At 47.7% G+C, this 15,756-nt stretch overlaps 1 protein-coding gene and 1 long non-coding RNA gene across 2 annotated transcripts in view; both read left to right on the forward strand.

The window, feature by feature from the left end:
- The window catches only part of Ttc26 (tetratricopeptide repeat domain 26), a 102,770-nt gene that overhangs the window by 74,572 nt on the left and 12,442 nt on the right, over window positions 1-15,756 (forward strand). The gene's annotated exons all lie outside the window — the stretch shown is intronic.
- LOC144138816 (uncharacterized) lies at window positions 8,330-11,558 on the forward strand. Its single transcript, XR_013315977.1, has 2 exons — window positions 8,330-8,428; window positions 9,120-11,558. It is a non-coding gene; the product is annotated as an uncharacterized LOC144138816 (long non-coding RNA).

Below are 15,756 nucleotides of genomic sequence, written 5' to 3' on the forward strand. Positions count from 1 at the left end.
TGCCTTCCCTAGGGATCCACTCTGTTACCCTTAAAGGAGCCATGAAGAGAAAATACAACTTGGTTTAATTTGAAAGAACTAGGATTCAGTATCTCACTCAGCTCCATTACAGCCCCAAAAGATGTTTTTTTAACGAAAAAAAGCAAGAAGTATTTAAAAACTTTCAAATTTTGCGCCACAGTGACGTGTTATGAGCAAGCATGACGTCATACGGGCCAACAATAAAACATAATTTTCAGTGCGTTAACTGCACGTTAGCATTCAAGTGATGCGGTGAAATGAAACTAGAGGCCCCATTACAGACGTCGAGTCATGTGTCATCGCGACAGGTCACTTAGGCGGCCGCCAATCGCGCAAACAAGGTTCCGTGACGTCATAGAAAAGTTGCGGGAAATTGGCTAGGGGGTCGCGACTGCTTCACACGTTTTCTTTAATATCTCCGTTATTTGTTCGAAGATTGCGATGATATTTGTATCATTGTTATCGGGACTAAGCAGTCTTTCTAATAAGCCCAACTTGTATTTTGTCTTCATGGCTCCTTTAATGACCAACGGTTATCTTGCCATCGCATTACAAGCCACAAGCTTCTGCCTCGTAAGTGAGTACCGGTGAGATGCAGCTGTCATACAATTTCTTCTTCATGGACAATGGTAGGCCGCCATTCAATATCTGAGAATGCCTGCGGAATGCACTGCACCCCATTTTTATCTTTCGAATTATCTCTGCCTCAAGGTTGGGATCCGGGTTAAAACTTGCCCTAAGTAGATATATTCACTTACCACATTTACTTCCTCGCAACCTATCTCAAACAGCAGTGCTCTCCCGAGGTTATTGGTCATTACTTTAGTTTTCTGCATACTAATTTTCAATTTTCAGGCCCACAGTTCTGCTCTGGTTGTCCAGTGCGGAAAGCATGGTTTGCAATTCGTGCCCCGAGTTGCTTAGCAAGGCAACGACATCAGCAAATCTGAGGTTACTGAGTTATTCTCCATTAACACTTACTCCCACCTGTTTCCAATCCAGTGCTCTGAGAGAGAGAGAGAGAGAGAGAGAGAGAGAGAGAGAGAGAGAGAGAGAGAGAGAGAGAGAGAGAGAGAGAGAGAAATGACTTTATTGAACATTTGTCCGGCGGGAGGAGACGGGTCAGGCCACGCAGGGCTTCGCCGTACCCCCTGTCTATATGGTTAGGCAGACCTCGAAGCACTGGGGACTGGACCACAGCCTGGGCTACTAGAAGGGTTCCCGTCTCTCTTCCCTCCGCCACCCCTAGGAGCGGCAGAAAGAAGAAGGTGCGGGTCCCCCTTTCGCCTCTGCTGCGCCAGAGCAGCCTCGAGCCGCTGGACTGCCTGCAGTTGCCGCTCGCATCCTGGCGAGCTCATGAGTCCGTAAATGTCCGGGGGGAGGTCCTTGCAGCCCCCGCTTGCTACGTGTCCACCACAACCCCACAGCAGGTGGACGAGGTCCGCGGTTGTAAGCGCACACACACTGCACACACTGTCTTCGTAAACGTCCGGGCACACGTGTCGCGCAAGCGCTGGCGTGAGCACAGTCTTAGTCTGCATCTGCCGTAGGAGCACCGCTTCTCTTCTCGTCAGTCCCGGGTGGGGTGGCGGGAAGGCGCGTCTCCCGTCTCTGTACCACTGGAGCACTTCACCGTAGACGGTCAAGGGCTCCATCTCTGCGTTTGCGTTGTGCTGTTGTTGCCGGTCCGCTGGTGCGGGGGACGGCGGGCGGGGTGGCGCAGTGCGGCACGTTGATAGTTCTCGCGCTGCGGCGTCCGCCTCTTCGCTGCGGTTGCTGTGTCCGTCCGGTAGGTCCACTCCCGCGTGTGCGGGGAACCATCGGATTCTTGTAGTCCTTGTTCGATTCTTTCCTTCGGCGTTCGAGAGGATGCGTGCCGTGGTCCTGCACACTGCATTCCTAGCGAAGCTTGCGATCGCCGACCTGGAGTCGCTCAGAATCGTGGTCGTTGTCAGGCAGCTCATGGCCAAGGCTATGGCCGCCTCTTCCGCCTGCCAATGCTCTGAATACTTCTCGTAAACATGCTGTAAATAACATCGGAGAGATTGTGTCCCTGCTCTGACGCCCTTCCTTATAGGCATTTTACTGCTCTTATTATGGAGGATGATGGTAGCTGTGGACCCACTGTAAATATCCTCCAGTATTCTTACGTAATGCTCGTCTACAACCTGGTTCCGTAATGCCTGAATGACTGCTAGGGTTTCGACCGAGTCAAATGCTTTCTCATAATCTATGAAGGCTATATATAGGGGTTCAGTATACTCAGCGCACTTCTCTATCACCTGACTGATCGTGTGAATATGGTCCATTGTTGAATAGCCTTTACGAAACCCTGCTTGCTCTTTAGGTTGACTGAAATTCAAGGTTGAAGAAATTCTGTTAGCGATTATCGTGGTAAGTACGTTGTAGACGACTGACAGTAAGCTGATCGGCCTGTAATTTTTCAAGTTCTTCATGCCACCTTTCTTATGCATTAGGATGATGTTCGCGTTCTTCCAAGATTCCGGTACACTCGCGCTCATTAGGCATTGCGTGTACAGGTTGCAAGGTTTACTGGTACAATTGGCCCGCCATCCTTCAAGAGGTCTCCTGCCATCCTTCAAGAAGTCTCCTTCACCCGTTGCTTTGCCTCCTTGCATTTTTTTCGAAGCCTTCCTTACTTCTTCTGTCGTTAGTGGTGGGATGTCTATCTCCTCTGAACTACTTTCTTGTTCGGCATAATCCTGGATGTCCCGGCTACTGTGCAGATCCCTTTATAACTCCTCGGCTACTGTGACAATTTTATCTTTATTTGTGATGACATCTGATTTAAGTGTCTTTAAGTGCATACATCTGATTTTTCCCCACGCCAAGACGCCTCTTCACTGCTTTCAGTCTACCTCCGTTCTTTACAGCGTATTCGACCCTCTCCATATTATACTTCCGTATGTCAGCTGTCCTACGCTTATCGATTAACTTCGAAAGCTCCGCTAATTCAATTCTGTCAGCTGGGGTGGAGATTGTGATGCTTTGCCGTTTCCTAATTAGATCTTACGCCTCCTGGGAAAGTTTACCAGTATCCTGTCTAGCCATCGTGCCCCGACTTCTACTGCACACTCCGTGATAATGCGTGTAAGGTTGTCGGTTGCTTCGTGTGCCGTAAACTCTGCTTCTTCGGTAAGAGCTGAATATCGGTTCTGCAGCGCGATCCTGAAATCTTGAACTTTACGTCTTACGGTTAGCTCATTGATCGGCTTCTTTTGTACTAGCTTGTTACGGTCCCTCCTCAAATCTACCCTATATCGAGATCTTACCTTACGGTGGTCCCTACACCTTACCCTTCCGAGCACTTCCACATTCTTCACGACTCCAGGGTTATCGCATAATATGAAGCCTGTTTCATTTTTATGCTCCCCGTTCGGGCTCCCCCACGTCCATGCAGCGGTGGCGTAGAGGCAGAGCGTCCGCCTCGCGTGCAGAAGGACCGTGGCTCGAATCCCGGTACCGGAAAATTCCTACCGGATTAAAAAAAATCCGCGTGTTCATGGAATTGCAGAATGGGGCTTGGGGTGCGGCCAGACGCCGGCCACCATTTCGGGTAACGCACTCCCTCAGCAGAGTAGGATTGGTTGTTGTTGTTGTTGGTAAACTTTATTGACACACAAAAAACAAAGAAAAAGACCCCCAAAGTCCGGGGCTCTGAAAGGAACAAAATTATCTATACAGACGGGAGAACCTGACGAACGTGAGCCACCAAAGCTCGCCACCAGGCCACTCGCTCTGTTCCCTCCGGTGGCGCGAGCCAGTCTTGGAGAGAAGAGGGAGGAGGTGTAAGAGATTTAAGATGAATTGCGAGTGATGGTTGCGAACCAGAACAGTCCCAAAGAACATGCGGCGTATTGGGAAAGCCAGAGCACTTGGAGCACCGCGCAGGGCTGCGATGGCCTTGTAGTCGATGCAGTATGTGCGGAGTTGGAAGGCTGTCCGTTTGCGCTTGCCGGATAAGACAAGCATCTGCCCGGGGTAACAGGTGAGAGGGAGACGGAAGAGTCTGCCTATCCCTGATTAACTGTTGCACAGTCTGGTGTCGATGGAGACGGGCTTGTCGCGCTTGCGTGGGTGGGTGGAAAGGATTTGGCCAGTGCGTCTCCGAGTCTCCCGGTTGGGACGGAGCACGGGAGAGCTGATGCGCCAGCTCGTTGCCCGGAACGCCTGCGTGACCAGGAACCCAGTCCAGCACGTAGCTAGTACCAGTGTGTTTGGCCAGATGAGTGTGGAGTGTATGCATAATATTGATGGGAAGCGTCTGCTCTTGGAACAAGCGCAGAGCATCCTGACTGTCGCTGAGGATCACGTGGTTACCAGGAGTGGCTAACGGTAAGATTGCGTCAGTTATTGCTTGAGCCTCTAGAGACAGGACGGAAGGAATGGCCGAGTATCTTTTCTGCAAGGGCGGGTGGGTAGGAGGAACAACTACTGTGACCCCGCGTGCGTCTTTGGATGAGAAGGAGGCATCTGTGTACGTCACTGTTGCTAGATCACCATAGCGGTAGCGAAGAGTGCATAGTCGAGCTCGATGACGTCCTGCATGCGAGGTTGCGGATACATTGATTGGAATGGTAGGAACTTTTATGCGAGGGAGTGGATACCAAGGGGGGTATGTCGCTGTAATTTCGGGTAACGAAGCTACCTCGTAATGAAGTGAGGATAGGAGAAGACGCCCATGCCAAGTAAGCTGGAGACGAGTGTGTTGTGCCGCCGCCAAATGAAGATCAACTTGATCCGACAATGATGCGAACGGCTGAGCAGCCTCCAACTTAGCGAGGGGGGTATATCTAGGTACCCCTAGAGCCAGGCGGGTGGCAGCCCGGAGGAGCCGCTCAAGCTGGGATCGCTGCGATGACGCTAATTTTACGTACGGCAGTGCGTAAAGAACGCGAGTATATATTAGAGAGTTCACAAGTCGCGTAATATCGTGTTCTCGTAGGCCTTGGCGACGTCGGGTCAGCCTGCGGATTATGTGAGTTAGTTGGGTAATTTGAGCCTTACATCGATTGAGCCACCTTAAGGCCTTCCCATTATCCTGCAGGTTGAAGCCGAGGACGCGCAGCCAGGCCTTACGTGGAAGAGGAATGTCATCAATCACGAGTTCTACTTGAGAGCGTTGGTCGCTAGCTTTAGCCCGCAAACGCTCATCAGTGACCACGAGGTACTCAGACTTCTGCGGAGATAGTGTGAGACCTACGCTTGACCCGAACGAGTGGACCGCATCAATTCCAGCCTGAAGTGTGTCGGACAGTGCAGCTGGGCTGCCGGTAGAACACCAAAGGGTTATGTCATCGGCGTACAGTCCAAACGAGAGATTAGGAACGGAATGTAGCATAAGAGGCAGGGGGCGAAGTGCTAAATTGAACAGAGTAGGGGAAAGGACAGATCCCTGAGGAACTCCTCTGGTAGGAGTCCAGGGGGTCTGGCGGTAGTCCTCTAACACCAAAGAGTGTAGTCGTGTGGTGAGAAAATTGTGGATGTAGTTTTACAGTCGGGAGCTAGGCGTAAGTATCCGGATTTGCTCAAGAATTGCAGAGTGCGAAACTGCATCAAACGCCTTTTGGAAGTCTAGACTCACGATTGCTCTAAGTTGGGCTGCGCTCGGATATGCGTACACCTCTTGTTGGATTCGCAGCATTGTATCCTGTGTTGACCTGTGAGCGCGGAACCCAGTCATAGTCCAGTCAAAGAATTGGCTATGTTCAAGAAGCCAAGTGAGACGATGCAGGATCATACGCTCCATCAGTTTTCCAACACAGGACGTAAGTGAAATTGGGCGTAGACTGTTCAAAGCAAGTGATTTGCCTGGTTTTGGAATAGGGCGGATGTTAGCAGTCTTCCACTCAGGGGAGATACAGCCTGTTCGCCATGCTTCATTGATGAACTGTAGAAGAATTTCTAGAGCGGAGTCCGGAAGGTTCCTTAATTTCCTTAAGTGGGAGTATGTAATCAGGTCCGGTCCTGGTGTTGTGTGTCGTTTGCAATCGGTGAGTGCAGCGCGGAATTCAGCGAATGTAAAATCTGCGTCAATAGGTTCTTGAGTGGGACAAGTGACAGGATGAGGCGGCGGAGGCAAAGAAGGAAAAGGAAAGAAGGAAGCTTGAAGTTCGTCAGCCAAATCAGCCAAGCTAAGACCTGTCTGCAACCGCAACGATGTGATGTGCGTGGATCGCCGTGCCTGCCCGGACATGGAACGAATAAGTTGCCAAATCTGAGTTGTATGCAGTGTTCCACTCAGAGAGTCACAGAAGGACAGCCAGTTGGATGTTTCAAGAGTGCGCGCATATTCTAGAGCCTCGATTGTGAGAGCATCGATGCGTGCTTTGAGGGAGCGATTGCGCTTATTACGCTTCCATCGGCGCATAAGCGCATGACGCTGATCCCAAAGGCGTAAAAGATGTGTATCAACAGCCGGACGTGTGTCAGAAAGAGCAATAAGCTTGGTGTTATGGCCATAGGCGTCGAGAATTGCAGAATTCCAGGTGCTTAAATCAGATATGGCAGCCGTATCGATTGATTCCCGGAAACCATTCCAATTAGTGAGGCGAGCACTTCGCGGTGACGGAATTGAAGCACCATTCAAGGGTACAGTTGTGTGAATAATGTGATGATCGCTGCCTAGAGAGTTATCCTGGACTTCCCATATAGCCGAAGGCAGGCCTATTGCCCAAGTGAGATCAGGAATCGTATCTCTTTGGCAACTATTGCCTTGTCGTGTAGGGCTGGTTAGATCATTAAGCAGAGAAAATCGGAGTTGCTGAGTGACCCGCCTTAGGAGTTGACCTGATGGTGAGGTGTATGTGTAGAGCCAATCGGGATGGTGAGCGTTAAAATCCCCAGTCACCCTGGTGTAGTAATAACCACAACATCCCATGAATAAGCCAAACCCCTGTACCGGGCGCCGAAGTGCTGCACACTGAGACGCACGCGCGAGGACACCTCGTCTGCGGGAGACTGACTCGGTTGTGCAGTTAGGTCACCATGTGGACCATCTGATGCGTCCATGGCATAGGGGTTCAGTAAAAAGCTGGGATAATGCGGCTGTACTGCAAGACGAGAAGTCGGCGCCTAGGCGCACGAAATAGCGGTAACCAGCGCTGGCCTGATCGTGCTACCTTAGTAGTATGGTTGGGCCACCTCGACATACCGCTGTCAAGTGCCTCCGAGTGGGTGTATGACGTTGGCCGCCTCACAAGCTGCACAACGCGCGGGCCGAGATCGCCCTCTCCGCCCTCTCCAGTACAGTTCACCATACTCTTCAGTGCCTCGGCTTTTGCAGCGCCTCTCTCTCTCTCTCTCTCTCTCTCTATATATATATATATATATATATATATATATACCCGGACGCTTCCTGCTTGTGCTCGCGGCTGCAGAAAAGCCCATTACGTACGTCCCCTGTCTCCTGCAGTAACTCGTCATTCAGTAGTGGCCAGTGCTTGATAAAGGATAAGTATGATTGAAGAAAAAGTTGAGAAAGTTTTCTCCTACTACCGCCACATGACAGGGACGCTGCTTGAAAAAACGGGGATTGATACCTCAAAGCGAAGAGTTTTCACGATTTGAATCACCGCGCGCTCCGCATGCCTTGGCTATCTGTCGGAATAATCCGTCCGAATTTTTAAACGCAGCTTAACAGCAGAGCTGTTTACGTTTAGCTTGGTCGGGCGGCTTTCGCAGAAAAAAATGCCAACAGGAAATATCGAGCGCACGTGAGCGTACGTCTCGTGAGGATAGCCCGGCGTCGTCCAACTCGACCATTTTTTTAGAACACCTTGCCCAGCGTTCAGGGCGTGATCTCTCGCGTGCTCGTTTATTCGCCACTTCACGTGCAATCCCGCTGCGAGTGGGAAGTAGAGAAAAACTCGTGCTACAGACGCCGAGTTCGCGAATCCGGTTGCTGCCTGCTCTAGCGCGTGCTAACGCGGTCCACTTCAGGAGGGATGTAAAAGCCTTGGTTATTGTGCACATTTTTGCAACGCAGTGCCTCGTCATTGGAGGTGTAACGATCCGGGCGTGAGAGTGATGAAGAACGTTCGGCAGGAAGTTCGCAAATCCATGTGTGGTGCGACACACCTGCCCTTCAGGAGAGGAATTAACCAACCTCTTGGGCGGGTGAGGAGCATCGCTAGGCGGATGTGACGTCACGTTTGCTCGCAGCGTTCCCGCGCGGTATGTTTACATTCTTCCGAGTGCTGCCTACACGGCGTACGTGCCGTAGCGATCCAAGTAGTCGCGTTCGACTTATGCGATCAACGCAATAATTCATAAACTGGCGATTGTTGTCGCCCTGTCAGTCGTCGTTCAACAGCTCCAGCGTCTTCTGGCACAACAGCTTTGCAGTTATCTGTGGGCGTTCAACTGTCCACCATCGGCCGACCAGGTGAGTGTTTTTTGGCGGGTTTGCAATCAGTTCGCATATCTCCTACTGCAAAGCGTCCTTTCTGCTTGCGGCAGTTATATTAGCGACGTTTACGAAATTGTTAACGGCGCGTTCTCGCCGTCTTGCATTATTGTTGCTGTTTATGCTGCTCTGTTCGCGTCTGTCGGCGATCGCAAGCTGTTGGTGGTTTGTTGCACGGCGCGGAAACCCGTCTCGCCCGTGGCGCTTCTTTGTCTCTTCTTCAATGTGGCGTCATTAGCATCGCTTGTTATCCTTGTGCTAACCTGTCTTAATGTTGTAACGAAAATGAACTTGCTGTGCGATCTATACGTGAAGTTAGAGCGTGACAGAACGCTGTTGGCAAGGTTTTCGTGTGCGCGTGTGGTTCGTGAGGGCGTTGTAACACGCTGCTTTGGCCTCTTGCACCTCTTTCCTGCATCTAGTACTCTTGCTTGCCAGGAGTGCCTGCCAAGGGATGGTTACTTCGTTATGTGTTTTCATATTTAATAGTGAACCACTCAGCGTTCTATAACTGATGCAAATGCAGGCGGAACGACCCCGATAACAACGCAGGGCAGGGGCAGTGCTTGTGTGGTCTTCTCTGTCGTTTGCCCTTCTTTTCAGTCGTCGTAGATTATTTACTGTTGCGTGAACGTTGTTTGATTCTTCACGTTTCATTTTTCTCTTGCAGCATCTCCTGACTGCAGTCACAGTGCCCCTACCCTGCGTGCAACACTCATCCTGCCATTCTAGTGGGAACTGATGTTCGCAGGCCACTTGTCACGACCTAACGGGTTCCCGCCCTTGCCTGGCTTATAATTGATGGTATACTTCAGATACACTGCTGCGTTCTCTCTCTGCATACATTTAAAGCGAGTGTTTACACTAACACAGCAGTGGATAACCATGAAGACAGCAGCGTGTGTACTGGAAATGCCAGTGAAAACAAAACCAAACGATCTACAGATCTATGCCAGCTTGACCATTACAAATCTTTCAGCGAGTGTCAAAGCAATGGACAGCTGGGGATATCTCGTGCGCTAAATTGTGTTCTTCTTTCTGTTTGTTTTCTATTTGGTGGTATAAATTTACGAATGGATAGTATGAGTAAAGTAGACAGAGAACAAAGTGATTGCGTTGCTCTTAGAAATGCCTTACACGAAATAAAACTGCTTCCTGCGAGTTCGCAGCGGGGAAAAAAGGTTCCGTATAACAAATAATTTGGTGCACCCAAACCCATCTGTGATGAACATATGTCATGCATGGATTATTTAAGGGTATGTTATTAGCTTTGGCAAAACAAGAAAGTGAGCTCTTTCTTGTGCAGAAAACTAGTTTAGTTGTAATTTTGGCTCTTATCTGTCCAGTGTCAACAGGAATAGTAGCCTTGATGTGCGACTTTGCGGACACTTCCCTGTCACCTTCCTTCAATGTCACCACAGTGGTGGTGAAGACTCCTGGGCAGTCGAAATCGCATGATGACAGGCAGCTATATTCTACCACGAGAAGCACCCTCCACAAGCCACGAGGCCTTGCTCTGTTTTCAGCTGGGGCTCCTTTCGTTGCCAAGTGCCTTGGTCTTTTGGGGTAAAGCTCCCAAAACAGGGTGGTCTTGTCCCTGTTGGAATTGTCATGTTGATCATACTTTTCACCCACAGCTTTCCAGTTCATTTCACTTTTCTAACCCAATTCTAATGTTATTAGTGTAGGGAAATCTGGTGTCCAGCAGCTTGCGTTTGAAAGGGAATAGATGTAGCAACTACATCAAGCACTAGCTGATTCTGATGCTTAGTGAACTTTGCTGTGAGCCGCCCAAAGCACCACGAGGGGAAGCAGTGCTGGTCTTATATAGTGTACTACTTGGGAGCTGCAAAATTACAATGCACCTTTTATTACAATGCACCTTTTTTACCTCAATTTTTTATGCTGCTGTGGAAATCATGCGAATACATGTTTGTAAATGTCCATTCCACCAACAAATTCACGGCATGCCTTGACAGTAGGCGCAGTTTTATGCATCTAGATAATCACCTGTACCCATTTATCACAGGCCTGCAATTTGCACATGGTCGGATTTAAGCACCCTAAATGTGGCAAGTGTAACCGACCGTAACACACAATCTTGAAAACTCTACCTTATCAACGCGAAAGCAATAAGTGGCCCATTGACTAAGAAGCCACTATCCGCTGTACTAGCACAACAGCTCCTAAACCGGCCGGCAGTGCAAAGAGTGGATTGAGTTCAAAACTTTGGGGAGAATTCAAACCACATGGGAATCAAACCCAGGACATCCCTAGTGCAAGTCCAGCACCACATCCTTGACACCACTATAGCTCAGTGGGTCTAGCTGACTAAAGGTGGACTTAGGGAGCGCATTATGACCTTAAACTGAAAAAAGTCCACAGGTACAAGCAACCCGACATACAATGAGTTTTAAATTTCTTGGCAATTCATTAGGCCAGCACATAGCCGTAACATCCCCACTCAGGTGAATTGGCCAGTCACGATGATAGCTGCTGTTAGAAGATCATGGGTGCAGTAGCCTTGTTTAGTGTTAAAGAACTACGTATTTGATCACATGTGAAGACTGCGATTTCTGTTAGAGCATTTTGTGCTTTCAATCTGAATTGGTTGACGCTCGTCAATTCAACACTGGCTGCAAACTTTTATTGTGGTGTAATAAACATAAAACCTGGATAGAGTAAAAATACTGAAGAGTAAATTATGCTAGGCTTATACATTGCACAGCGTAGCTGTAAACATCAAAATTCAACTTTTTAGGTTTCACGAGGAAAAGCTCAGCATAACTTGGGCCAGCTATGAAGGGTAACTGCAGTGTAGGGCTATAGGTTAAGTCAGGCCACCTATAAATCTTTGACATGCTTCGAAATCTTGGCACACAGGCATTTTTTTTGTTCTACCTAAACCAATGCTTTGGACTTTGGCGAAATGTTTTGTACGGGTTAAACTGCACAATGCAATTGCAAATAGGAATTGAACAAACGTCTGTTGTGTCCATTCGAGAATCCAGTGCTTGCCTAATATCGAAAATTGCATCCAGCAATCGATTCAAGAAATGTAATTGTATGTCCAAGAGACAAGCTCAAATAAAAAGTTACCCTACTTCAACTGCATTCCTTGCATATTTATTTATTTGAAAATATTTAGCACGAAAACAGAATGGTACAAACACGCAGTGCTGTCACTTTTCGTGCTCTCTCTCTCGTGCTGTGTTGTTTTACCACAGTTTATTAATTTTAAAAATATGCCACATTTGCCATTTTAGTTGGTTTTATTTGTTTTGATGTTATGCTGTGTTGCCAACGAAACTTTGTAAATGTCTTCCTAAGAAAAAAATAAGAATACCTAGCATTTGTAAGTGTATGCTTCTTGATGGATAGCAACTCTCACTATTAGAAAGTGAAGCCAAGAAAACACCAAAGTCATCACAAACACTGAAGAATGTTTATTGACATGGCATCACATAACTTAGTGGACAAGCAACAAGGCACCATAATGCTGCTCACACAAGAGTGCAAAGCATGCTCCATGGCTAAAACCACTTGATAAAAATACAAGAAGTGCTGCGTGGCTGTCACAAGTGAAGGTCAATCACCCTTAAGGGGAGGTGCCAAAACCCCTTAGAGAGAGGATGAAGACATGACATTTGAATCTAGTGGCTAAAAATGAACCATTCATGTAGCACCCCACCGTAAAAGGGGATTGATCTTCACTCATTTCCTGAAATAAAGTTTAAAAGCAGTTCATCCAGGGCAGTTGCCACCAGCACCCTAGAGTAGTATGGTGGAAACACACCACAATCTTTGCTTTTGGGAGGTCTTTTACCGGGCTGTCTACCAAAAAACTCAAATTCTTTTTTTCTAAGTGGGCACCCTGGTCTTAAACAAAAAAAACATGGTTTTTACAGTTAGGACGATAAAAATTGGGTGATGCATGTGGTTTTTCATTGAAATTGTAGATATGAAGTTTGTTTCTGTGTAAAACAACTACATTCAACTTTATTTGGCTTTTATGTTTGATTTTTTGACAGCCTTTATAAAAAAACTGCTGGAGGGGCGCAGCTGAACAAGGTACCGGTGAACTGTGCACAAATCAAGGACTGACTGCCATAAGACTAACATTATCATTATATATGGTCTGTAGCAGAAGTGACAGCTGTTTGAAGTTTGGGCCTGGACGGCAACACCAGTTTTCCTGGTTCCCATTTTCCAGGCCCAAACTTCACATGGCTGTAATTTCTGCTACAGACCATATATAATGATAATGTTAGTCTTATGGCAGTCAGTCCTTGATTTGTGCACAGTTCACCGGTACCTTGTTCAGCTGCGCCCCTCCAGCAATTTTTTTATAAAGGTTGTCGTAAAATCAAACATAAAAATCCAAATAAATGTGAATAGAGTCGTATTACACAGAAACAAATTTCATATCTACAGTTTCAATGAAAAACCACATGCATCCCCCGATTCTTATCATCATAACTGTAAAAATAAAGTTTTTGATCAAAAACTGATGTTCCTTTCTAACTCGAAGCTTTCTGGCCAGCTCCAGCCTCGAAGGTCAGCTGTGCCTGATCAAAAGGACTGTCAACGCGGCTTGAGCTCAAGGCATCCAGGAATGAGGACACCTCTCTGAAGCATTTTGCGCATTTAATTAAAGTTTATTCTCACTCTCTCTCTTGCGACTTGAGTAAAAGTCCAAAATCTAAACTGCTTCGACCGTATCAGAAGGGCGCAGTCTGACAGACAATGGTTTCATAATGCAAGGGACACTGGTTCCATTATGACCATGGAAAGCGTTTTTTCTTGAGGTGCATATGCTTTCGCTTATCATCCTCATCGCTTTGTGAAACTCACTGTGTAAAGTTAGCTTTCCTGCAGTGCATTATGTAGCCACATTGAATGCAATCAGTGAGGTCCTGAAAGCTTCACTTTAACAACAGGAGTTACGTGCTCGTCAAGACCCTCGTCTCACAGCAAACTTCTCTTCAGCAGGCACAGGCTAGAGCCCAGTCAGCAGGTGCTGCAAAGACATGATGAGAGTATTTAAGCACGAACCTCAAGATGGAAAGGAGGCGGAGCAAAGAGCAAGAAAAATGCATCAGGAGGAGACTGCAAGCTCTGGGATGAGCAAGCTAGGTGTGGTGCTGTCAGGACACTGATGTCGCAACCCAAGCCTGGGAACAAGCGGAGCAATAGCGCAGTTGTTCCAGCCTCCTCTGGAACAGTGATTCAGCTTCTCATGACTACCATCTTAGCGACCATGACTGCTCTAAAAAATTTGTCATAATAGCAGTGAACCTTTCAGAAATACTGGACTGCAACCCAATAGATGGTATTCACTGAAAATTTCAGAGGGAGATTTCTTCACCCGACAACACTGGAAACCACCACGTCTGTGCCTGCGCATTGTGCCCACACCTCGCAGAAAAAAGAAAACCTCGGTGCATATCGTCTGCACCACTTCAGCCCGATTGTCGGCCTTAGTATTAAGAGAAGCCATGTGCTCTGGTAGCCATGTGCTGGTAGCCATGTGCTCGTACCGTGGTCAACCTCAAGTCTTCACCCCTTTCCTTTGAAATCCTTTGTGTGCACGCACAACTCACCTCATGCTGTCGAAAAAGAAGAAATAAAAACGTGCATCACTAGAAAGCATAGCTGCTACCCCAGCAACAAGTGGAGGGGGCACCCTTTTGTTTGTTTTGCCCGAGACGACTGTCCAGAATGGCGGATTACTAGCCCGCGCATGTGCAGATTGCTAATAGAAAAAGGTCCATTACCGCAATCTCATGGAGTCCGACGTATCACAGACGCTGCGGCACATACATGGCGGCGCACACACAGGGTCGCCCACTTGTGGGCCACACCAGTGAATACAACCTATGAAGTGCTATACCCACCACCGATATAGCATTATCTAGCTGCAGTCAGAAACACTTTTTTATATGTTTACACGTACTTTCAAGCGTTCGGAGGGTCAAAATGGCTGCTTGTCACTGCTTCTGACCGATCATCCATGGGTCAATCCCACCAATCTGGCTGCCACAAATCACAGTAATAACGCGGAAGTCTTCAATTGTGGGCCGAACTGACACACACGATTCGCGCCAGGGCTGTCAAACTGGCGTGGCAACTTTCTGATCGCGGCGTTAACACGCCACAGTGGTTCGAACACTTGCCCAGTATGAAGGTAGCTATTTCTGTCGTCGTTGGTTTGTCGCATAATGCATGCTTTACTGATGTTTAAGTGCAAGACCTGGCAAGCTTCTCTAGCTCGCCCAGAATTTCTCGATACGCAACTCTGAGCTGACGTGTGAGCACGTCTGTTTGTCGTGTGGTTCCTTGTTAATGAGCCAGACCATGCAACTGAATGGTGCGAATGCAGATTTGATGCTTTCAGCGCATTTCACTCCTTTCTTCGATCAACAAGAGAGAAACTGTCAGTAATGCTCGTAGAAAGACGGGGCGAGTCAGAAATGCTGCTTGGACACTTCCTAGTACCATATAAATAGTGTACTTAATCTTACCGAGAGCCAAAGCATCATTTTAGGTTGTAGTGAAACAGACCAGAAAACACCCCTGCCCTTTTTCTTGACCTTTCTCTTTGAAGCACTCCTTTGTTTATGTATTGAAAACCAATTTGTGCAGCGGCACACTTCATTAGTTATTTGTGTATATGGCTAATTTTTTACATTTTAACATTTATATGTTCTCATTGTAGTATGATACTAATCTTGATCAGTGCATTTTTGAAGCAGAGGTGGTTTTCTTCAGGTGGCAGTTCCTTTTCTCTACAAAAAAGGGCTTGCTGTAAACAGGATCAAACAACAAAAAAGGAAATCTGTTTTAAGTAAGGAGGAAAAAGGTTCACGTCAATTTATAGGGCTCAGACAAAGATTATGGCAGTCACTACACGTGCTGCGGTTCCCGTAGGGCTAACAAGCGATTTGCAAAAAACTGGACAACACTTCCCATGGTGCGGAAACCGAAGATGTACTCCTGCAATTAAAACACGGAATTATCGCTGCCCCTTCAAAGGTAGATAATTGAGCCATTTTGGCACTTGATCTTTAGAAAGCTTTGATCGCGTATCACACCAGGCTATTTTGTGTAACGTTGCCACTTTCACTCCGGGTCGCCGCACATACAACTATATCCGTAACTTCCTTTCGAACCGCACGGCTGTTATTCAGCTCGGTGACCTACAATCCGACACTATCAATTTCCCAACCATTGGCACGCCTCAAGGTGCAGTATTATCCCCACTCCTATTTAACATTGCCCTAATCCACCTTCCCAGTAAGCTCGCC

The sequence above is a fragment of the Haemaphysalis longicornis genome, unplaced genomic scaffold (assembly GCF_048455015.1).
Source record: "Haemaphysalis longicornis isolate Haplotype H1 unplaced genomic scaffold, Haemaphysalis longicornis Haplotype H1 scaffold_5, whole genome shotgun sequence".
Classification (NCBI taxonomy): Eukaryota; Metazoa; Arthropoda; class Arachnida; order Ixodida; family Ixodidae; genus Haemaphysalis; species Haemaphysalis longicornis.